The sequence below is a fragment of the Ictidomys tridecemlineatus genome, chromosome 1 (assembly GCF_052094955.1).
Source record: "Ictidomys tridecemlineatus isolate mIctTri1 chromosome 1, mIctTri1.hap1, whole genome shotgun sequence".
NCBI classification, from domain to species: domain Eukaryota; kingdom Metazoa; phylum Chordata; class Mammalia; order Rodentia; family Sciuridae; genus Ictidomys; species Ictidomys tridecemlineatus.
The window spans coordinates 41,980,867-42,006,283 of NC_135477.1; the positions used below are offsets into that span (position 1 = coordinate 41,980,867).

Consider the following 25,417-nt stretch of genomic DNA (forward strand, 5'->3'; position numbering starts at 1 on the left):
TAACAAGTTTCTTGGAATAGAAATGTTTGAAGGGGTCCTTCTTGGCCAGCTCCCCTACCTATATAATCACTACCTCATCCATTTCTGCCTTGACCTTATCTTTTATATCAGTTAATAGGATATTCCTAGTTAATACCTCAAAAGCAGACATGGAGAAGCGTCCACCCTTTTAGATATCAACTCACACAAGACATGAGAGTACATTTCCTATGTCCCTCAGATTTCCTAAATTGTGTTGCTTATACTGTCTGTTTGCTGATTCTCCATATTGTTGATTACTGATATGCTAGGACCACACAACAAAACGACTTGTATGTAAGAGAATCACTTAACACTGAAGAGGATGTAAAACTAAAATTACTCTAAAGAGTATACTTTAAACAAAAGGAGAAGGGTAAACTTGCATTAGGGCAGCATCCTTAAAAGTTTAATGTTCATAATAATCACCCAAGGAATGTATTCAAATACATATTCTATAGTTGGGTGCAGGATTTTGCAGTTTTGACAAGCTCCCATGTGTGCAGTTACTGATGATCTGCTACCCATATGTGTCACAACAAGGTGGTAGGAGCCCTGGTGACGTGGTTAAGCATTCCAACAAATTAAGGTCTGTTTCTTCCCTCTATCCTCCATGGTTTTATTTTTAAGAAGCATTATACTTCCAAATGAAGTCCGAGAATATTGCAGTCAATCCCCAACCTCTAGGATGAGGTTTCTGAAATTTCAAGTTTTCATAAATGATAAGAGAGCTTAAGGACTTCAATTAAGATAGGGTGCAGAGAGAAAGACTGAAATTAAATGTATGAAAATATTTATCTTTATAATTCTATTATAGTCATAAAAAGAAAAAAAGGACAGCAGAGTAAATAAAAAGAAATTATATTCACATGTCTTAATGAATACTAATGACCTCTATAAAATAAGTTCCACTTATCTTTACTCAAGATGATTTTCATTTGGTCTTGATGATGTTTTATAATCCATGTGATGTTGATGGCATTGCTAAGGAAGGCAGACCCGCAGATGGAAATTCATTAGGAAAAGAAGTCCTTGGAAGTTTATTTCCCTCTCTGATCCATGTATATATAAACTTTTTATAAAGCCCAGGGCATTTGGACTTCTCTGAATGGTGGACTAAGTGACTCTTCTTGAATCCCTCTACACCTCTTCATAGATTATATTAAACTACTCCAGCTGGACTTGCTAAGACTTTGCTTTTGCATTTTCACAGTGCCATCTTTGAGTACCAACCCACAGTGAAGGGGTCCTCCCAGGAGGCTTGGCCTCCTCATGGCATGGTTCATACCAGCAGCCTGACAAATTGACCAAGAGGACTTCTATGAGGTGACACAGCTATGCCTGTTCTGTGTCCCTGCTCTCTGGAAGGTGAGCATTGTCTCCTCTAGGGTATAGTTGTAGGAAGGTGACAGCACAAGCACGTGAAGTCTCATTAGTGACAGGACTCATTCTCAGTTTCAATTGACCATGAGTTCTGACTAAATACCAACTCTCCATTCAAATGCTTTTTCCATCCCCTTCTCTTTCTTCTCTCCTTCTTGAAACAAATATACCTGTGTGTTGAAATTTTTGATACTGGCTCCCAGTCCCCAAGTCTATCATTTTTGTTCCACCACTTCAGTTATCCATTTTTCACATAAGATCATTTTTAATGACCTGTCTTCATATTCAAAGATTTGTTTTTCTGTCCCCCCATTCTGCTGTTAAGCCCATTCAGTGAATTATTTAATTCAGGAGTTACATATTTCAGTTTTAGAAACCACATATTGTAGTCAGGTGTAAGGGCATGCATGCCTGTAATCCCAGAGGCTCGGGAGGCTGAGACAGGAGGATCACGAGTTCAAAGCCAGGAACTCAGTGAGACCCTGTCTCTAAATAATATATAAAATAGGGCTGGGGATGTGGCTCAGTAACTGAGTTCAATCCCCGGTACCCCCTCAAAAAAAGAAATTGCACATTGTTCTTTATAGATAATTGTGTTTTCTTTGATTCTATGTATATGCTCCTTTACATCACTGAGCACCACTTAACAGCCTCCATAATACTCTTTTCTGGCTGCTTCCACCTGGGTCATTTCACAGCTGGACTCTGTTACCTTTATCCTCTCCATATCTTGAGCATGTTTTACAATTTACTGCTTCTCTGCTATTATGGGTCACATCTTAGACATTGTATATGTTATGTTATAGAGACTCTGGATTCTGGTAAATGACTCAAAAATGTTGTTTTAGTCTATTTGTTCATTTTGTCAGGCAATTAAAATTTGTATAGACTTAAACTGCAAAACATCTCCAGCAGCAGCTCAAATCTCATTTCAGTTCTTTTATCCTTAATCCAGCTGCTTGCAACCTGGCTTACCAACCATGGTTCAGAACCCATCAGAGATTAAGGCAGAGAAAAATATACAATTCAGGCATATGCACGTTCATATTCTCTTTCTCTCCAGCTCCATCCCCATCTCTATCTAGCTCTATCCTTAGTCTCTCTCTTCTTGTCCTCCCTCTTTACTTTCCTCCTGCTACACTGATCTCATGTCCTTCCACTGCAAAGACTGTTGCAGTCTTACCTACTCCATGATGCACCAACTGTGGATGGCTTTGGGGTCCAAAGCTAGAAGAAAGAAGAAATCACCGTGTTAAATCTTTCTTTTCAAGTGTTCACTCCCCACAGAACCTTCCCGTTTTTATCCATCCTCAAATGCACTCAGGCAGTCGACTTAACTACTAATAGACTGCTGTTGACTGGAAGCCTAACCAATAACACAAACAGCCAATTAGCACATATTTTGTATGCTATATGTATTATGCATGGCAAAAAAAATTGCAAGAACCACAAGAGATTACTTTCTATTGTGATGTATAATTTACTGGCGAGATGAACTGTTCAAGTGGAGATGATCAACTCCAGAGGGCATTTTTAAACATATACTCAAAACACTTGTGTTCACTGGAATAGCCAGGAGGTGGTTATGAAATTATCACAGAGGTATATTCTGTATTACCATTAATTTACGCTTGTAATTTAATACTGTATCTGTATGTTTGTTTACATGTTTTTTCAATTGCAAAAGGCATCATGTATGGTCTGTGTTTATGTGTATAACTTTTGATAAATTTTAACTTTTTATGATAGATTTACATATATGTTATTGTAGTAAATGATAAACTAGACATTTTATATACTTTATGCATTCATGATGTATCTATTTTTTTTCATTGTAAAAATTTTTTAGGCTACACAGTTCATCTGTGCGTTTCAAATTTTGCAAACTTTGAAAAATAAACCTGTGTGTAAGTGGACCCTCACTGTTTACTTTTGCTGTTCAAGGATATATTGTATTTAGAACTATTTATTAAATAAGCCTATCCTTAATAACACAGGAATTTAGACCATAGTTGGATACTTCTCAAATAGTGCATAAATTGCTTAGCATTGGCTTAGTGGACAGACATAGAGATTGTAGTAGAAATCCCTTAATCCTTGGTATAGCACTGCATAGAGAGAAAGGCCAACAGCATTACCGTCTCAGCTGTGGCTATGAGCCCCAGAGGACTTAGGTGGCAAAACTAACAATGTTAATGAATATGGAGATTCCCTGCAACTTTAGGAAAACTCTCACAAGAAAGAAACAGGCAAATTCTCTCTCAAATTGAACCAAATATAAAAGCAACTTAGAATTGGGGTGACCATAAAATTTATCACCCAAACCAGGTTATAATTGTGAGTGAAAGAAACACTAGGAAGCATTCACTGAGGCAAGAGGCCTTAACAGGCAATACCTAGTCCATATTAGTATGTAAGATATGTATGGCCACTAACTGGGAAGGTACAACCTTAGAAGAAAACAAAAATGTGACATCAATCCCTTTCCTGCAATTACTCATTTATATTCTTCTGTCTGAAGTTGGAGCCAATCTAGTGGTACAGATGAGATTAATAGAATGTTCTTCTAACCTAATTTATTCCATGGATCTTCATCATGAAATGAGAGAAGGGAAATGGGGGAACCCAAGGAGGACAATAATCATATTTTAAATGAGTCTTCAGGCTTAGGAATCATGTCCAGATGAGATGTTTAGCTCTGGTTATTTAAATGGGCAATTGACTAGAAATAAATATTCAAGAAGTTGTCTGAATTTTGAGGTATTGTCAAGGAATTATGAATGTGGCCTACAAAAAACTATGAGTTTTATACCTCTAATGCGACATTTGAGTCTCCAGAACTATACAAGGTTATAATTTAATGGCTTTTCTGAATTAGTATCATTTATTTGTTTGACAGAGTTTCATATTCAGGGTTTTGATCAAACATAATTATACTTCTGGAGTAAATCCAATTAGTTAGAATGGAAGTTTTCTTCTATGACAAAAGATAAAGACTGTGGGACAATATTAATCTATTTGGTCACAGATATTAGTCCTTTTATTCTTTAACATCCTATTTCTTTTCTCAACTGCTTTGTACTGTTGAAGGTAATAAGAACACCTCTGTAATTAATTCACATTAAAACTTACGGGTTTGCATTGCTTCCCCGACCTCTATGACAGTTTTTCTCTTGTAATGGATGCAAGTGTTTCCAATAAGGAGTTAAATCACTTTAAATTTGTTAATTTTCTTTGTTAATGCAACATAATCAACACTTCCAAAAATCTAGAAAATAAGCATACAATCACTCAATTACTAAATTACATTCATTTCCACGTGCCTTGTAATATTAATGGAATTTTTTGGTGAGTTAACAGAGTACTCAAGACTGGTCACATTTAAATAGCTGCAAAATGTTTTTCTGTGTTGAGATTTTGACAAATAAGGGGAAAAGAGAGTTAATGGACAGTTAACTGATAAATTAACAAAAAATTTGAAGCAAAAGATGAATGATCACCCTTCCTTCATTTACCTGATAGAGAGCCTGTGAATAAGAACAGGAAGAAGGGCTCCCAGTCTAAAAACAAGTGCTCATCAAATATTGCCTGGATATAAAGTTCTAGCAATATGTGGTCTCATGATGGACATTGATCATGTACATTTGCCATGCCAGGAATGTAGGGGAAAGCAAAATGAGGTATGGAAAGAAAAAGAGAGAGAGAAGAAAGAAAGGAAGGAAAGAGGGAGGGAAGGAAGGAAGGAAGGAAGGAAGGAAGGAAGGAAGGAAGGGAGGGAGGGAGGGAGGGAGGGAGGGAGGGAGGGAGGGAGGGAGGGAGGGAGGAAGGAAGGAAGGAAGGAAGGAAGGAAGGAAGAAAGGGAGGGAAGGAGAAAAGGAAGGGAGAGAGGGAAGGAAAGAAGGAAAGGAGAGAGGGAAGGAGGAAGGAACCATGTTGCCTGATCTTCTGAATCAGCCAATGAACTTTATACAAAGTTAGTATGATTTTCTTTTACTTTTGATCCAAATTCCTCTAAACTATGTTGTCATTATATAGAAACAAATGATACTTTCTATTCATAGAAAAAATACAATATTAATAATTTTTAAAAAGAAGAAAACATTTTAACTTCCTCAAGAGGATACTTATTAAGGACCATAAACACCGAAGAGATAATAATTTAGTTAGAACTTCATACAACAAATTGACAATAGCAATGGAAGAAAAAGCAGTAACAAATCATGCCTTTTGAGTCTTTTTATATCAAACTCCTTTATAATTTTATTTTAATTGTCATGGGCAAAAGTAATTATTTATTTTTTAATATAGGTAGGTTTGAGCCAAATTTAAAGCCCTTTAAATATAAATATTTATAAAAGCCTAACTTATAAAAATAATTAAAGATATCAATCAAGGTAGTCAAGTAAGTATCAAGAAATAAGTCTCTGAGGGGACTGTGGTTGTAGCTCAGTGGTTGAGCACTTGCCTCGCATGCATAAGGTACTGGATTCGATCCGCAGCACCACACTAGAAAATAAATAAATAAAACAAAGATATTGTGTCCACCTACAACTAAAAAGAAATAAAGTAAAGAAAAGAAATAAGTCTCTGAGATGTTAAAAACCCTCAGTGTTTTGTGAGTATACATTTTTGCAATAATGTCAGTTGTTCACAAGAATCCAGTCATAAAATAATTTAATTGTTGGTCAAAGAATAAAAAGTTTCAGTTATACAGGATGAATACATTCTGGAGAAGAGATTGGTAATTATTAACAACAAAATTAACAATACTATATTATACTTGAAACTTGGCAAGAGAATAAATTTTAAGTATTATCAACATAAAAATAAAAAGGGAACTAAGTGAGGTGATGGATGTTTGTTAGCTCAAGCATGGTAATCATTTCCCAATTTGCAGTCGTGCACTGAATTATGATTCTTTGATGTTTCAGTCAACATTTTGGTCAATGATAGAAGGGACATATATATATACACAATAATGGAACCATAAGATTAATTTACCCGATGATGTCATAGAGCATACAATGAAATTGCCTAACAAAGTATTTCTTAGAACATATCCCCAAAGCAAAGAATAAGTGTATATGTCATATGTATATAAAACATCACATTTTACTCCCCAAAATTATACGGATTTGTCAATTATGCCTCAACAAACATGAAAAAAAAAAGAATTGGATGCATGTTATTAACTTATGTTCGGTTTCAATTTTCTTTGTAAATTACTTTCAGAGAGATGTTATGACCTTTATAAAAGACTTTCAATCCATTTCAGCCTGTACCCATACTCCTCCCACCCAACTCTGAACTCCAGACTTCTGTATCCAGCTGCATATTCTGCAACTCTGCTTGGATAGCCAGTAAATATCTCAAATTCAATTGTCAAAAGAAAAAGCCTTGATTATCCTCACCCTAACCTCAGAACTGCTCTATCCCCAGTGTTTCCTGCTATAACAGTGTTCAGGTTATCCTCTTGGCTCCGGCTTTCAAAGCATTCGCTTCCCTACACTGCTCCCATTTGAAGACAGACTATATACACTCTGAACTGAACTAGTGCAATTTCTTCATAACTCTGCTTACTGATTTCACTCTTTCACATTCTTTAAATAATCAAAGTAAAAGGTTTAAAAATTCTAACGTAGAAAAAAATCCAATACCATACCTTTCTATGTGCCCCATGGCTGAGGTGCTAATTTGAGCTGGATATGGTTTCTTGTGGTCGCTTTTCAGACATGGAAGGGGCCCCACTCAAAATTTGATTTGGATGTTAAGACTGATGATACCACACCCTCCTAAATGGTATGAAAATGTTTCTTACTTATTTAAAGCAGCTCTCTGGGAAAGGAGGGCAGGTCTCCCAACTGGTCCAAAAGTGACTTGAGAGAACAAAGAATAGAAACTGGTGAGTATTTCATGTGAGTGGAGGATGTGCCAGACTGAGGGTTCCAATGTGCAGTCTGAGGCCTGCTTGGTTTGGACATACCACTTAGGGACAATATATAAACTTTTCTGTTCATTTGAAACACTGCCACCTATGAGAATGAATACCGGTAACTTCTTCCAGACATATGGAATGGTGCAAAGGTAATGGAGTAGAGGTATTTCCCAGGGCTTATTATAATAATTGACCATGGAATATAGGTGAAGAAGCAGCAAAATACAGATACTGGATTATAACAGATTGTGAGAAAGCAGTGGAATCACTCCTCAAGGTTTCATTGAGGCAGAAGAGAAGGGGATTTGAGCAAATGAGATTAACAAATAGGAATATAATCCCTAGAAAGAGGCTGTTGAAAAAACTGGCTGAAATGCGTTGAGAAATTTCAATGGAGGTGGGGAGGCCAAGGTTCAAAGACACTTACACAGTATTGTTAGAATTACATCTTTTTGGATGGTGTAGCCAGTGAATAAAGGTGGAAGCTGGAAGTAAGAGAAATCCTTCTTCCAAACACATTCCCTGAGTCTATTCCTTTTATTTATTTTTTGTTATGAAAATGTCATTTCTACAAAAAGTTGTATTGAATTAAAATAACAAATAATATCATAACCACCTTGGACCAATTTTAATAGATCATGTTAATCCCTTTGAAGCCCACTATTTCGTCTCTTTCCACATGCATCTCTACTCTCTCTGACCTAGATAGCTACTTCCCTGAACTTCTGACAATTAATGAGTCTCAACATTTATGTAACTTTATCTCTTATGAAAGTATCTCTAAATAATATTGTTTACTTTTTCTTATTTTAAATCTTCATATAAATAAAACCATCCTAAGTATCTTACATAAAAGAGGGTATTTTTATTATATAATTTGTTTTTGAGATTCATCCATATCAATACGTGTCACTTTGGCTCATTCATTTTCACAGGTATAAAGATATAATTTAATAAAGAGAACACAATTTACATATATGTATATATATACTTTTTTAATGTTGACGAATCTATTCGTGTTGTGCTTTGCATTTATTTTTAAAAAGCTTGATGATGGATGGATGGATGAATAGATAGGTGGGTAGGTAGGTAGGTAGATAGGTAGATAGATATATAGCCTGGTACAAAAGTACATTAATTGCTCTATATTTGAAATACTGGGCCATACACTAAATTTTTTATCCTTCATGAAAATTTTCCTGTAGAAAGGCAGTAACTCACAAGTTTGTCATAAAAAATATGTTTGCAGTTGGCAGGTAGCAGAGTAGTTGGTGTTTAAAGGCCCATAATAAATAGAAAACACCCAAAACTCATTTTTCTCTTGAGTTCTCTAAACATGATCAAATCCTTGCATACAGCCCACATTCAGTGAGACTACTGCACTGAAGAAAATAATTGATCACACACCAACAGACACTCTCTTCAACCCACACAGATTATGAACAGGCCTTGTCAAACAACAGGTATGACTTCTCAATGAAAAATTGCAGTAATGGGCTCCTGAGCTCCAATGGGGGAAGTAAAATGAATTACTACCATCCAAACAGAATTTCCTTCAGTTGGCTCCTTGAAGGAGAACCTTCAAACCTCTCAGGAGAGAAATTGTCCTAAAAGATCCATAACATCTGCAAATTTACACATAGATTTGTTAATATTTCAGCTCTCAGCTCATGAGATCAGAATTCCAAATCCCGGGTATCCCCCTAGACATATAAATAGGACTTTTGTAATCTTTAGGGGAGAAAGGGAAGAAGAAGGTGAACTCTAAATTGACTCTGTTTAATGTGCTGTCATCTAAAATCTGTGACTGAAAAAGTGAACTCCCACAAGTCAGTATCGAATGAATGAAGGGCAGCAGCTGGTAAAAGATCACAAGCAATTTTCCTGAGATTTACAGTAAGCTAGTGAACTACAACATGACAGAGGCTGAAAGTGAAATTAAATGAGGCTGTACATCAATGAAGATTTTGTTTTCAGCAGCTATGAACTTTAAGATGATTAACAAGACACAAAGTATAGATGCCAGCAGCTCTTCAGAATACTCTAGGGCAGACAAAGTTGTGAACAAGCAGAGTTGGAACAGATTACATGAGGGAAGAGTGAGTGGGGAGAGGAAGGAGAAAGTTAAGTGGCAATGTGGATTAGAGAAATGGATCCAGTTACAAATCCCAGAGGCAAGACTTGAGAGAGTGCTTTGTGCAATTCCCAGGTTTGCAGACACCCTTTCCTACCCTTCTGCCCAGTCTATGCAAGGAAGCTTGACTCAAGATCAAGACTCTGTCTACTGCACTGAGGCATCTCCCATGGCCTAGATGGGCCCATGATTCCTGCGCCATGCCCTGCCTTGCACACATGACCCACATCAGCCCTCTGAACACTAACATTGGCTGGTGCATAATAGCAGGGTAATGACATCACAGAAGCCAATTCCCTGACTATTATTTCTATGTCACCTTTTTTCTCAGGACACTCCATTCTCCTGAAATGTGACTTCTCATTACTCTCCATGAGCTATTTTCAGATGGCAGACTTTGCTTGCCAACAAGCCTTTCTCTAAGCACATTCACTGAGTCTATTCTTTTTTCCTCATCCAACTTCCCTTAAGTGGTTCCAGTTCTGTATTTTCATTCCCCCCTGCCCCCCCCCGCTCCTCTCTACCAGTGCAATTTACTCAGCAATCTGGAAATATAGCTGGTGCTAATTCTGGCCCAGGCCTGGATCAGATTGCCCATTTACCCATTACTACAAGCATTATGGATAATCTTCAGATACACTGCTTGTGTTAGGCCACAGTTAAGTATATTTTGTTGAGTTCACCAAGTCTATGACCTAAAAGCACAAGAATCTTATCAATCAATACAGAAGTTAGGCAAAACAAACTGGGTTGTTGGTACTGGTAAAATATATATTCTGCTTTTCTAAACACAAAGAAATTATCCTTGCAGTATTCTAAGACGGTCTTCTCTTTGCTCACATGGAGCCCAGCCCAGCCTGTACCCCTTCTCTTCAGTGTATCCCATTCTACCTTTGAAGTCCCAGTTACCTCCAAAACCCATATGTTGAACAGGAATAAACTCAACTCATCTCTACTTCCCAAAATATCTTCTTGTGCAGAGTCTATGAACCTGAACTAGTCTCCTTGACCCATTGGGACTAAGTGCAGTTATGCTTTCAGACCTGGAATAAAGAAAGAAGAAATCATTCTGATGATGTCCTACTGTCCTCTGCTTCAAAAGATGTCAAGAGGATGATAAATGGGATTTCCAGAGAGTAATGATCCAAAACACTTCTATACTTGCCTCTGTGTCCCCAGAGGCCAAGTCTGTTATGCTTTGGGGCCTGCAAATCCATATTTTCTACTGCCCAGTATTTTCAGATATATGATCTCTGGACCTTCTGCTTCAGAGTCCACTGAGGGAATTCTACAATGCAGAGTTCCAAGCCCACAGAATGGTCCACACATTTTAAGACTGGGCATCACACATCTGCATTTGTAACAAGCTTTCCAGGAGATTCAAATGCACACTAAATGGTTAGAACCACTCTTAGGCAATCCAGATGGACCCACAACCAAATGTCATGCAGCATAATATTGTCACTGAGTGCTACTACCAATCATAGACTAAGGTACAATTATTCATGCCTGGGTCTCTTATAGTCTCACAGAAAAGAGTATGTCTTCCATATTATTCTGAGAAACACACTAAAATTTTACTACTGGGGGCTTCCTGGACTGCAATGGAGACATATGCTGAGAGATAGATCCAAACTTTACTGAGCATAAGCCTATATGATTAAATAATTTCCTTAGACTTCGATGGCCCATGGGTTTCTATACAATAAGGGAAGAGACTCACAGAGCCTGAGAAGAGGACTCAAATGCAATCAGAGCACTCCCATGAGTGGACACTTTATGAAGCCACCCTGTGTCCTTGAAGGAGTATGTGCATCCCATTAAAGGATCAGCCTTGATTTCTATTTACCACTTGACACGTCCAGTCACATAAACTTGTACTGAGGGTGCAAGTTTGTCCTATGTTCCGATTCAGAAAATCCAAAAGTCTTCAAAGAGTTCATCAGATGGAGAGTCTTTGGGATGATTTCAGGGAACCTGCGATCCCTCAGATTTTCTAGAGAAAGTCTGGTAGATCTTGTACTGACCTTACATATTCCATCCCTGAGGCACTCTCCAGGAAGAAGCTAATGGTGACACCTTGCAATAGAGTATGCTGGCATTCTCTGGACTTGGTGATGATTGTGAATCCTAAGACCTAAGAACATTGAGGTCTATCCTGCAAAGACCTGCTGTCCTGGGGGTTCATGGATTCTGCAAGCAGAAGGTTTGGTATATGGAGTGAGTGACTAAGAACTTGCTGCCAGGGTACCACCTGCAAGCCTGGAGCTAAAAACCTTAGCTGCTGGTGGTAGGGGTGAGATGGTATAAATAATATAGTAAAATTCTCCTCCTCAAAGGGACAGGCATGTCAGAAAGGAGCCATGCAGAGTTTCCTCTCCTATCAAAGAAGACTGAAGGGAAGACTAGATGATTACATAATTTCATTGGACTTAAGTGGCCCATGGAGAGAGAACTGAATGCCATAAAAGAAGGAAATGATAGACAATAAAAGTGAAAAATATCTGTGAATCCCAAGGTCCACCCATAAAAGACGTTTTCTGGGCCTCAAAAGTACAATATTGTCATTTCATGCATAGGAGTAGAATGGATGACATTCCATGCAGGAGAGATATACCCAATATGTATACAAGAGAATGTAGAAGGTCTAAAAAATTTAAAGAAGTTTTAAAAAATCAAAGAACAAATGTAATCCATCAGTATGATATTTGTTGAAGGAATGTCCTTCAGCCAAATACACAGAGAGCTTTAGGAGTTCCATAGTGATGGAGACACTGGGGAGTGGGTAATGGGATACAAGAGAAGGGCTGAAGCAAACTAGATAACAACTTTAAGTAATAGCAAATGTACAGGGTGGGAAAGAGATAAAATTTGCTATGAGTAGAGGTATCTTTAAATAGAGTTTTTGAATGTCAAGGGGACCTGCAAATACTAGGGGAAAGAATAAAGATAAATAAAGAAAATAAGGGGAAAGAATCAAGAAAAGACATATTGATAATAATTTCAAGTAATATGAAGAACAGAGAAGGGTGAATTAGTAGTGTTTACTTATTTATTTATGAAACCAACACTTATTAAGTTTCTAATATATTCATGTTATAATATGCATGCATGTATAATATGTACTTTGCTTGGCATATGTTAGGCATGTACACACACATATATGTATGTATGTGTATGTATATATATACATATATATATATATAATATCACATGTACATATAATTCCTGCTTTCACAGTACCAATCAAATCTACCCAAAAATAAGTAGTGAATTTAATATTTTCTTTCTAAGCTCTGTTAATATTCAAGCACTTTTACTTTTTGATAATTATTAAATAGTCATTAGTCAAAAATTATTTTAAATCAGGGGTCAGCAACCTGTGGTCCAGGGTCTCTTCTGTTTCATCAACTATATTTATAATGAAAGATTCATGGGGACATAGCAAGCTCAATTGTTTATATACAGTTTGTGGCTATTTTTATAAAACAACAGCAGAATTGAATAGTTGTAATTGAGAACATGTGGCCTACTGAGTCTAACAAATATTTTTTTTCTCTCTTTACATAAAATGTTTGCCTATGCTTTGTTCAAATCACTATCAAGAAGTTGAACAGGTATGTCTACAGTTAAATCTGACAGCACACCTCAGACTTAGGACAACCTCATTTCCTTCACCTCTTGCCCAGTATTTTACTCTGCTGCGGAATAACTTACTTCCTACCTTAGCTCTTGGAAAGGAAGTAGGAGCATCCCTTTCCTCTAAACCTTAGTACATAGAGTGAGTGAGACATGATTATATCCATTTCTGGAAAACTAGTTATTTTTAAAAAACTTTAGAGTCAATACAAAAAAACAACAAGAGTAAAAGGAATAAAATTTGCAAGTTTAAGCCACCTTAAATCTTCTTCAAGTAATATGAATTTAAGTTTGCAGTAATACAAAAATCCAAGTAGAGCTTTGTGGATTGGATTGTTCTGAAATTCAGAATCTGAACTACCTCTGATCTCAATATTCCATAATATTCTATAAATAGAAAAAAAATAGGAAAGAAATGGCTAATGGCCTAAATTGAGAGGAGTCTACTCACAGGTGAGAAATTTTTGGAGACAATTTTCTTAGATAAAAGACAGGTAGAACCATAAGTACAGGCAAAATTATACAAACAATTCCTTGGAAACATAAACGTAAATGCTATGGTTTGAAAATGTGTGATACAATGCAGGAATGTTCAGAGGTGGAGTAGTTAGATTCTGAGAACTGTAACCTAATCAGCAGATTAAGCTACTGATATGGATTAATTGGGTGGTAACTATAGGTAGGTGGGTATGGCTAGAGATGGTATATCAATGGGGGCATGGCTTTATGGTTTATATTTGGTCCCTGGTGATCAGAGCGCTCTCTCTCTCTCTCTCTCTCTCTCTCTCTCTCTCTGTGTGTGTGTGTGTGTGTGTGTGTGTGTGTTTTCTGGTTGCCACATAGTGAACTGCTTTCCTCTGCCAAGTTCCTCCACCATGATACTCTTTCTCAGCTCAGGTCAAGAGCTCTGGACTCAGCCAACTATGGACTGAACCTCAGAAACCATCAGCCAAAATGAACTTTTACTTCTCTACGTTGCTCTTGTCAGGTCTTCTGGCCACAGCAATTAAAAAGCTGACTAAAACAATGAGGCTATGTTACAGAGAATAAACAGATACCATCTAGTGAGGAAGTACTATATTTGATGAGGTCGGATACCACAGAAAATAAGGCACACTTCCTTGAAATACCTTGAAATGTTCTGTTCTTTTCTTTTTTTCCTCAGTTGTAGTTGGACACAATACCTTTATTCATCTTTTTTTTTTTTTAGTGTGGTTCTGAGGATCAAACCCAGGGCCCCGCACGTGCTAGGAGAGTGCTGTACCACTGAGCCAGGACCCCAGCCCTAAATATTCTTATATTATCAAAATCAAGAGCATGTAACATGAGAGTTGAAGACTGTGAGCATTCCTCAAATGAATCTGGCACCTATACTGAAGATGTGGTTTAACTTGAGTTCTTTGAAGTGAAGAAAGGGAAAAGGAAGTGGTTCTGTACAATCAAAAAGAACAATGGTGCCAGGAACATATAATGTGTCTGGAACAGAGACAGGGAAAAATAAAACCTGGGTATACAAAATTGGAGCTGTTGTAGAACTTCAATACACATAGAGACTCGAAGTCATAATTGAACACAGAGCCTGCACTTAGCCCCAATTCCTCCCTCCACTGAGAAGCCTGCATCAATCACAAAGGGAGGAATAAGTAGAGATCTAGGTGATAATGGCAGAGATAAAGCAGAACTGGAAAAAAAAAAAAAACAGAACATATCTCAAGAAGAGAGAAGTTCAACAGGAGCTTATGAAAGACTATTCAAAAGAGGAATAAACATAAAAGGAGGAAAATATGGCATGAAAGTGGAAGGGATTTCTAAATAGCTGTAAACTGAAAGTTCTAGTTAATATCTATTTTGTATTCATGTTAAAAAGAAAAACAGATAAACTCAACAAAAGGAAAATTATCCGATAAATGAGCAGATTCAAAAGAAGGGACTTGACAAAAAGGCAAACAGAAGGTAGGAAACTGAATATAATAAGGAAAGAATATGAAGAATTTAAAATTAAATAAAAGAATTAAAATATCCATTGAGATAATGGTGAGGTTGGCACAGTAGACTCTATCAGTTGACAAGTCGAGAGAGCATGTTAGAGGCAGTTTTCCGTAATTTGGGTTGAAATTTAAATTTCATGTTTGCCTCTTGGAAGCCCATTAGGAATAGCAGCCTTTCAGATAGAGTACTTTGTTCCTCACCTTTGGGTCAGGTCACCATGACCTGACTAAGGAGAACAGGTCATAGCGTACCGATGTGAAGGTAAAAGTTTGGGGTGAAGAAGCTTTGGAAAAACTCACTTCTGCTCTTTGCAAAGAGTTGATGAGCATTTTGCGTGAATTGGACATTGCTCTAAGGGATATTGCCTTGCATCCTATTTCAACTTTCTCAGGACAGCCAAAATATTTTGTAATCACAGATTTTATTTTCAATTAAGTACAAGAATTCAGTAGCTAAGCAAACCATTCTGCCACAGAATCTGGCCCTTAAATCACTTAAATAACAACACAAGCTGAAAATTACACCTCTTCAGAGAAAGCTCAGGACAATCCCTCAAGGACACTCATGCAGGCTAAAGGGAAGACCAAAGTCTGGAAGGCAAGGCAGTGAAGTAGGATGCTAAGCATTAAAAATGTCTATTTTCTTTATCTAAGAAAGGAAAAGACTATTCTTTTGCCAAAGCTCCAAGACAGGAATTAGTAACCACTTCAAAACAGTATGCATGCTCTGAAATCAGCCAATCAGTGATGACCTCAGGCCACTTGTTCGCTTCTGGAAGTTAACCAATCAAGACAGGCCATCACGCCAGAAAACAGCCAGACACTGATGGTCTCACTCCAGGGACCATGCTCCTGGGTACCTGTTAACAGCAGTCTTAATCCTGACTACATTAACACAGATGGAAATCTTCAATGCTTAAACATTCCCACTTCTGAAAATCCACCAATTCTGAATGCCAAGATTCCCAAAACCTTCAGTAAGATCAACTTTAGTTTGTTTAGGAAGATTGTGCTTAAGAAGGGCAATTCTCCCTTACTAGCATTTGGGACATTCACCTTGCTTTGCATTTGATTTTTAATTTATTGTTTGTTTACAAATTCTCAACCCTTTCAACAATTGGACCCCAGATTACTGTTATGCTACAAGCTTGGACTTGAGAGTGACAAGCACAGCGGAGAAAAGACTGGCAATCTTCTCAAGTTGGACAGTTCTATTACCTATTCTTTATTTGTGTATATATGAACTCTCAAGTGCCAAAACATATGTGTAAATTTGGATGAACTTTATGACATTTATCAAATGAGAAAAATGTCCTTTGTAAGTCTAAACAGTATGCAGTTGTTATTCAGTACACCATATTGAAAGTCTATCGCTCTCTAAATCATATGCAATTGTTATTCAGAATTGAAAATTGGAAGTCAGATGTAAGCCACCATATACTGACAGCAAAGCTTTAGAGATGTATGATTTCCTCCACTACTTGCAAAGGAAGTGATAAAATAACAAATTTTTTGATTAAAATAAACTCAGAGGAAGAAGACAAAATAATCACAGCAGAAGTTGTAATGGCTTCCCACGCTGTATATCATCATCAGTCTTTCAGTTCAAATGAGTGTTTGAACATACTACTACTAAAAGTATTTTCAGATTCCAAAATTGCAAGCAAATTTTCAAGTGCCAGGATGAAATCTACTGCAATAACAAAAAAGCTTAATAGTCCCACTTACTATTACAGAGATTATCAAAGATCTAAATGCTTCACCTTTTATTATGATTGCATGATTGCAAGTAATCACAATGAAAAAAAAAATTCCCGTTACTTGTGCAGTGTTTTTTTCATGAAAAGAACTGATTTATAAAGCTGATATAAGTAAAATTCCTTCCATAAGACTTCAGAAACAAAAGCAATTTTTTATAGAAAACCCTCCTGTTTAGTAAGGAATTAATAAAATAATGGAACTGCTTTTGACAGAGATAATACAAATGTACATGTTGATACAAAGTTGGAATAAAGGGTCAGCCATTCTGTCCACACTCTGCTTAATGCTGGTTGGACAACATTTGTCTCCTTTCTGTTGACATTGAAGTAATATTCACGAAATTGTTCTCTGACTTTAACACTGTCCAAAGTGAATGACTGGAGCCTTTGTAATTGTGCTTCCATTCAAAATTCTTCAATTTTTTCAAATTCAAAAACCAGTAGGGCTTCTTCAACAAATGCCGTTGAGAGCATCCTGTTTATTTTGAAGCACTGAAGCTGTACTTAATTCTGGTGGCCTAAAAAGTTCTTGTTGACTTTGAAATAACTCATCGAGGGAAGCCTACTTATTTCTTTTTCATAGTTTTCAAAATCTCTTTAGCAAAAAAAATTATGCAAATTTAAAGAAAAGTAAACAGTGTTCTTGAAGTACTCCTTGGTTTTACACAACTTATTGAATGGATTCAAGGAAGAATTGTAAGTGTCAAGGTTGTTCATACTGGGCACAGCATCATTTATGAACAGGAGAAGAAATTTTGATTTGAAGAGTATAATTATTTCAGTATTTACCATGATTATCTTTTGAAATGGATTTCATCTCAAAGAATTCAATTTTATACATGGATGTTAGTACTAATGCTCCTTCAGCATGGGAACAAATAAACTCATGATGTGTACTGCTGAAGAAGGGAATAAAATTTAACAATAATGCCCTGTTTGTCAGTGAAAAAAAGTTTTAAGTCAATGAAATGAAGAGATTCAATATAATCATGAACAATGGGAAAGCAAGTTATGTCATGAAAGATATATGTTAACATATCTAAATTGAGAAGCTTACCAAGTGGTAAACTTTAGTGATAGTAGATGTCCACTGTGCTAGGTCATTTTTTCTCATTAATAATTGTTGAACTAAAAAACATAAAATAAGTTCTATGATACCATAGAAACTATGATAAAATGTAAATAGAATATGGATTTTAACTATAAGGAATTTTTAGCAGAGTCTATGCAACAAGGAGCCAAGACAACAAGAATATCAAGGAAATAAAATTACAGAAATTTCTGTTTGATTTGGATGCTTACAATTTATTTAAGAAAATCAATGAATAATTTTTCATTTAATAGACTCATGTAGTAGTTTTCCTTTATCTCAATATACATATGCACAAGTTGCTATAAATAATCACATTAAACTGACATTTTTGCATTTTTATTTGGTAAATTTTCTAACACTAATCAGAAACGAGACTGGCCTCACTTGCCCAGGGTTGAGGGTGTTGCCTCTATGATGTTTTCAGGAAGACACAAAGATTGACTCTAGGACTTAGAATAGCTAACCTCGTTCAAAAGCCCAGGCTCCAAGTATTGATCTATGCAGGTCAGTCTAAGAGGGCAAAATTTTTCCTCCTTTTGGACTTTCCATGAATATCTCTATGTTACAGGTGATGCTTAGGTAAGAAAATAAGGTTTAGGTTTACATTTCAGTAAAGAGCAAAGTCTGTGCTATGGCTGGATGAGAAACACATAGAATACTTAACAACAAAGCCTCAAAATACATGAAGCAAAACCTGACAAAACTAAGAAAGAGTCAGACAATCCAATATCCCACTTTCAATAATCAATAGAACAAATGGGCAAAAAAACTAACAAGGAAATAGAACCTGGAAAAACTCTAAATCAGCTACACTTAATACATATATAATACCCAACCAATAACAGAAACAGGTCTCAATTTTAAAAGATTAAAAAAAGATACAAGGTATCTTTCTCTACATGAAGTGAATGAAATTAGAAAATAGTAAATATGGTATATTACATAATGCTCCCTGAAAACCAATTGGTCAAGGAAGAATTCATAAGAAAAATTACAAATAATTTTGAACTGAATTAAAATGATCGGTTGGTGCTAAAGTGGAACTTAGAAAGAAATTTATAACTAAAAATTCCTAGGCTAAAAAAAAAGAGTATTTCAAATTAATATCCTAACTCCCCAATTTAAGACATTGAAAAGAGAAGAGCAAATTACATTTACAGCAAACAAAAGAAACATTCCAACAGAGCATAACAGAATAGGGAAACAATAGAGACATTTTTTAAAGTTGGTTTTTAAAAAATATTTAAAAAGTAATAATCTTTAACTAGACTGACCAATAAAACAAAGATGCCTCAGATTATTAAAATTGGAAATGGAAGAGGAGGCATTACTACCTACCTTACAGAAATAAAGAGGATTATAAGGGAATACTATGAACACTTGTATGCCAATACATTAAATAATTTAGGATGTACAAAGCACCAAAACCTGTCATAGGGGAAAAAAGGAGAGAATCTGAACAAACATTTAGTAAGAAGAGATTGAAATAGTAATAAAAATAAAAGCTACAAAGAAAATCTCAGGATAAACAAATAACTATTATGAATATGGACACAAGAATACTTAGTAAGACACTAGCAAACCAAATCCAGAACATCAGCCCCTTGCTGCCAAAGATCTTATCTTCTTATTGCCTTTGGATCCTTGCCATGCACACTCAAAGAACACGGGGACAAAACTGAGGGCTTCAGTTGTGAGAATCTGCATGTGGGAGGATCTAAGGATGTTCTCAAGTATCCGAATCTAGGACTTTGTGTGGGATCACGGTTGTCTTTCATTTTAGGTACTGCATCCTCTCCCATTGTCATCTTTTGAGATTTTTCCTGCAGATTTCTCTGGTGGATGCTGTGTTGGGGAAGGTGAGGAGCACTATAGCTAAGACTAAAATTCCAACACTGACTCAAGACACAGAATCAGAAGTCAAAGCCTCAGGGGCCATTGGGCAACTTTGCCCTTGCCTTGAGGGTGGGCAGAGTTGAGTCAGAAAGCATTAGTGGGAATAAATTTGAACTGAGGCAGATCTGGGCAGGTAGACTCCAGCCAAGCTGGGGACACTGAGAGTTTCTTGCCTCCCCTGACTTTCTGCTTCTTCCTCTGTCAAAGGGATGTGGTGATGGCTGGATGAGGGGACATGTGGTGGGTGCTCACCAGTACAACTTTGCCTTCTTTGGGCCTTGATTCCCAACACTTTTTTTATTCTGTTTTAATTCTCCATAGAAACATCTGTCACTTTACAACAGAGCTGTGATGGTCACCCCCTGGCCCTTTTACTCCAGTATTCTCCTATATCCCCCATCTGGCTCTAGTTACTCTGTGAAGGTCCAGTGGTGGGTAGACAAGCAATGTGATGGGCAACTGTTGACCTTGGACCCCTAAGTCTTCTCTTGGTGTTTTGTTAAAAATCCAACATGCAGCTTGATTTTCTTCAAGAAGATGGGCAACTCCTTGTCCAGGATGAGCTTCAGTACTTCAGAGACATCCTTGAGTGCGATCGTGGTCAATGTAGACAGTGTCCCCAGAAGATGCAGACCTCCATTCCATAGAGCATTCTTTGTGACAGGACGCCCCACCCACAAAGGGTACCCTCGATCTTTATTTTCACTGGCTTTTGTACTAAGACTCGGGTCTGAATACTTGGATGAAGGCTCTGGACCCCTCAGGTTCTCTCCTATTGGACTCCTGACTCCCTTTCCCTGAGGGACTTCGCTGACTCCCACATTCATGTACTGGTTCTGCCAATTCCAAAGTCCTAGGAATTATTCTCTTTAATTCTCACTGCCTGCTTTGATAAATAGAGTCATTGCAATATTTGCTTCTGAGAGGAGGACTTTCTTTTTATTTAGAAAGTTTCTTTATTATGCAAAATTTAGTAATTTATTCTTCCAGGAAAGTATCTGGAAGGAAATCTGGATTTCTGTTTTATTGCTCAAAAGAATATATTGATGAGGGCAGGGAGAGGATGGGGACTGGAGACAGGCCATGGGTGATTTTTTAAAACCTTGAACTAGAAACAAATCAAAAGATCACAGGAATATAAATGCAGGAAATGCATGCATTATTGCATGGTACTATAAATATAAACATTATTGTATATTCTGAAAGCTGCAAAGAATTTTCTGCCTCCCACCAATTGTAAAAGAGTGGACCTTTCTGAGCAGCTGCTATAAGAACAACCAAAGATTTGCCTCCCATCCATTCAGTAGTAAATTGATAGGGGCTTCCTGGTCCGTGGAGGAAGACAAGGAAAAAAAGATGTCAGAAGAAAAATGAAACAAAAACTTACAGAGGTTGGAAGGAAAAACTATGACCCAAGAATTCAGTAGTCAATTATATATGTGCCTACATTTGGGTTACTTTTAAGACAGCAAGAATACATTTTTAGAAGTAAAAGGAGACATAAATATTCTACTAGTGTTCTTCCCTTTTAAAAGTTACACTAGCTGAAATATAAATCAAAATAAACATACAAGTAGGTAAGAATTGTTGGCATAAAAGAAACCAGAGTACGTGCAGAGAGCAGGGAAAACATAAATTGAAGAGTAAACGTAGCTATAAATATGGGTATGAATGTCTTTGCCAAAATAATTTGTGAATAGAAGAAACAAAAATGGAGCATTACACAATGCATATAAATTTAACAATAATAAACTGGGTCTAAAATCCCATAATCACTGAGAAGAAGACAAGTTTTGAGAGAGTAGAATAAAAAAGAGTAACTCATGTAAATCAATGGGTCAAAAGTACAAAAAAAAGAAGGAAAGAGTAAAAAATACATAGTGAATAGAAATGAAGAAAGAAAGATATCTAAGGTAAAAATGAGGTTATAAGCCCAGCATTTGATCTACTTCCTCAACCAATTGAAGTTTTCCAACTTTGTAATGGGGAAACTTTTAGAAACTATAGGGCCCTCCTTAAATCCTAAAGCTTCAAGTAATAACCAGACACAGAAAGGTGGCCCCCATGTATAATTTTAGTAAAAATATATTCTACCAAAAAAAGGATAAAAATAATTACAAATACTCCATCAGCTCTCAGGTTGTGCCAGGTATTACTTTTGGAGTTTTACACTTTTAATTTGCTGACTCTTCACAACAACCCCACAAAGTAGATATTACTGTTGTTATTTGTCTTCTGGTAAGGGTAATGAGAACGAGGCACAGGGGGAATTAAGTCACCTGTTCAAGGCCAAACAATTAGTAAGTGATGTGACTAGGGTTTGAACTCACTCATTGGATTCCAGAACCAGCTGATGTCATTTGGGGCCTTCTTTTCCCAATAGATATTGTAAATATTTTCTTTTTGAGATATATAATACATACAAAGGGTGCACTTATTTTGAATGCATAGTTCAGTGATTTGGCACAGTGAACTCTCCTGTTTAACCAGCACCACTGAAACCTCATCACACTTAGGAGGAGACACTCTCCTGACTTTTAAGTTAGTTTTGTCTATTTTTGTCACTTACGTAATTAAAATCATTCAGTGTATAGACTTTCATGTTTGTCTTCTTTTGCTCAATTTTATGTTTGTGAGGTACATCAATATTTTTGTGTGCAGTGGGACACTCATTCTCAGTGCTATACAGTATTCCCTTGTGTGCCTACCAAAATTTATTTTCCCATTTTGCTGTTGACAGGTGCCTGAGTAATTTCCAACTTGGGAATCTTGGAAATAGCATTGCCATGAGAGTTCTAGTACATTCTAGTATAGTTGGTTATGCTGTAAGGCTCACTTTGAAAACACTAACGGTAATGCATTCTGCTGTCAAATACAACAAATTAGAATTAAAAAAATTTAAAAATCGCTAATTTGTTTCATTATAAATGGTATATTAGAGCACAAGTTGAGCATAAATGTAAGTTTTTTGCTCCACTTTTGTTTGTGCAAAACAGTAGTTGAACATTTAATATTTCACCTGGCCAAACTAATCCATACAATACATACATATAAGACACACACATGCAAACACTTCAGACAGTTATCTGTCATATCAGTTCATTAAGTATGTTCTACAAAGTTATATTTTATTATTATTTGTAAACTTCTGTCTATTAAACACACATCCACACCCCAAACATTTCTAAGTATCCTATGCTTAGCTGAAAAACATCAAAAAGAATACACAACATTTAAGTTCTAAATATTTAGGAGAACCTAGAAATTTGACATTTTAAAATAAATGAAAGAACATACGGTAACTTATGAGCAATAGTCATAAATGAATGCACATTTGAACCATGTAAGACAAGGCTATAAAAATAATACAAAGGGTTTTTTATTTCCCAGAAAGGCTGGAACCACTTCAAATGCTATGAAGTCAATAAGAACAAGCTGAAAGAAATGTTTTTTAAAAATAGTAAGAGAATATGGATTGAAGACCAAACAGTAAAAAAAAAAAAAAAAATTACAAGGTCAACCTTTCTTGCAATCAAAGAAAAAGCACCATCTATGCACAAAGACTTTAAACAGAAATTTTCAGATCCTGTTAAATTGACTACTTTTGGTGATAGTAGCAACTATTTTGTGGTTTTAAACATGCAGCAATTTTCCAAAACTTCAACTCTCACACAAAGCTGAGACTGCAAACCAGAAAGCCACAGTAGAATTCTCAGCAGTGATACAGAAAAAGTTAAATGAAGAAGAAGGCTATGTGCTAGAAGTTTTGTATGTGTTGTTTGTTTTTCATGAAACGGGTATCTATTATGCACACATGCCTTAAAGGACTTTTATTTCAAAGACAGAAAAACACAGTCCAAGATTGCAGATTTTGATAACCCCCTGTAGTGGGTTGAATGGTCCAAAAATGCGCCTTTGTGACCTAAATCCCAGACCCTGTCACTGTGAACTTATTTGGAAAATAAATTCTATCTATGCAGATAGAAAAGTTAAGAATCTCAAGATGAAATCATTCTGGATTATCCAGTTGAGTCCTAAATCCATTAATTCCCTAGATGGAAGAAGAGAGGACATAGAGAGAAGAAACAGTTATATGGAGATAGAGACACAGGTTAGAGGGAAGTAGCCACAGATCTAGGACTGAGAAAAGAAAAAAAAAAATAATTCACCCAGCAGCCTTCAGAGGAAGTGAAGTCCTGCATATGCCTCGATTTTGGACTTCTGCTTTCTAGAATTGTGAGACAATAAATATTATTTTAAGCCACTAAATTTGTGATAATTTGTTATATGGCAACCATAGAAACTAAATACACTCCTTCTACCATTTCATAATAATTCACAAGCTGCAATCCTTGACATTCACTTCAAAAGGAAATTTTAGATCTTTTTCAACTTAATGTATCATGTTTATTATAGTATTTATGTATTTTACACTATTTAATGTGCTTAAAATTACACTACCATTATTACGTTCCTATCTTCTTTATATGTCACTGATGAAGATTTTGCTTCTAATTTTACTTGTCCCGGAATCTCTACAGTTTTATTATGTGCTTTTGAATAATGCTGTGACTTTTATGAACATGTATGTTAACATTATAGCAGAATTGACTACATACATTTCAGACCCATATACATACAAAGTTCTCTTGAGTATGTATTCAAAAATGGAATTGTTGGCTCTTAGGCTTTAGATAATGTTGCTCATTTATCAAAATAAATATTCTGCCACTAGTGATGATAAAAGTTCTAGATTTTGCACATCACGTCCAACAACATTTTTAGTGCTTGCCATTTTAGCCATTAAGATGAGTATGTACTGGAATTATTTTATGATTTTAATATACATTTCCCTGTGACTAATGAAGTTGAACGTTTCATTTGTTTATTAGCCATTTGACTAGTTGCTTAGTGAAGTGTCTGTTGAAATCGTTTGCCTATGTTTTTAAAATATTATCTACTAGCTTTTTACTGGTAGCTAGGATTTCTTTATATATTCATGAATATCTTCTCTCACTCTGTTAGTTGCTTTTTTGCTCACCCAATGATGTGTTCTGGCAAACAGAATTTCTTCATTTTAATGGAGTCCAACGATTTTATATTTATGATTAGTGCTTTTATGTCTCATTAAAGAACTCTTTGAAACCTCAGTATTTAAAACTCTCTTGTGTTTACTTTCAAAATTTTAGCTCCTTGTTCTTTTGTGTTTAGTTGTGCAAGCTACCTCCTGTAATTGATTTTTTATGTGAGAGGTAGAGATTAAAATACATTTCTTCAGATGTATAGTTCATTGACTTGAAAATATTTATTGAAAAGACCACTAGTCTCCTCTCCACCATACCATTCCAGTAGGTCTATTTCTAAGTCCTTCATTCTGTTTTATGAATAATTTATCTAACCTGGTACCAATAACACACCTTCTTAATTCTATCATGTTGTAATATGATAGTTTGAGAGCTTCCAGATTTTTTCTCCAAAATTGTTTTTTTTACCTTTTTAATTACTACATGAATTTTTAATTACCTATTAATTCCTGAAAAAATAGTATTTTTATTTGCAATACATTGAATC

General features: G+C 36.0%; 1 long non-coding RNA gene across 1 annotated transcript in view; it reads right to left on the bottom strand.

Moving 5' to 3' along the window:
• Positions 1-25,417, bottom strand: part of LOC144375190 (uncharacterized) — an 84,738-nt gene that overhangs the window by 36,372 nt on the left and 22,949 nt on the right. Inside the window, exons 3-4 of the long non-coding RNA XR_013434676.1 lie at positions 4,534-4,669; positions 2,585-2,628 (exon numbers count right to left, since the gene is read on the bottom strand). This is a non-coding gene — a long non-coding RNA (uncharacterized LOC144375190). The remainder of the gene's footprint in view (positions 1-2,584; positions 2,629-4,533; positions 4,670-25,417) is intronic.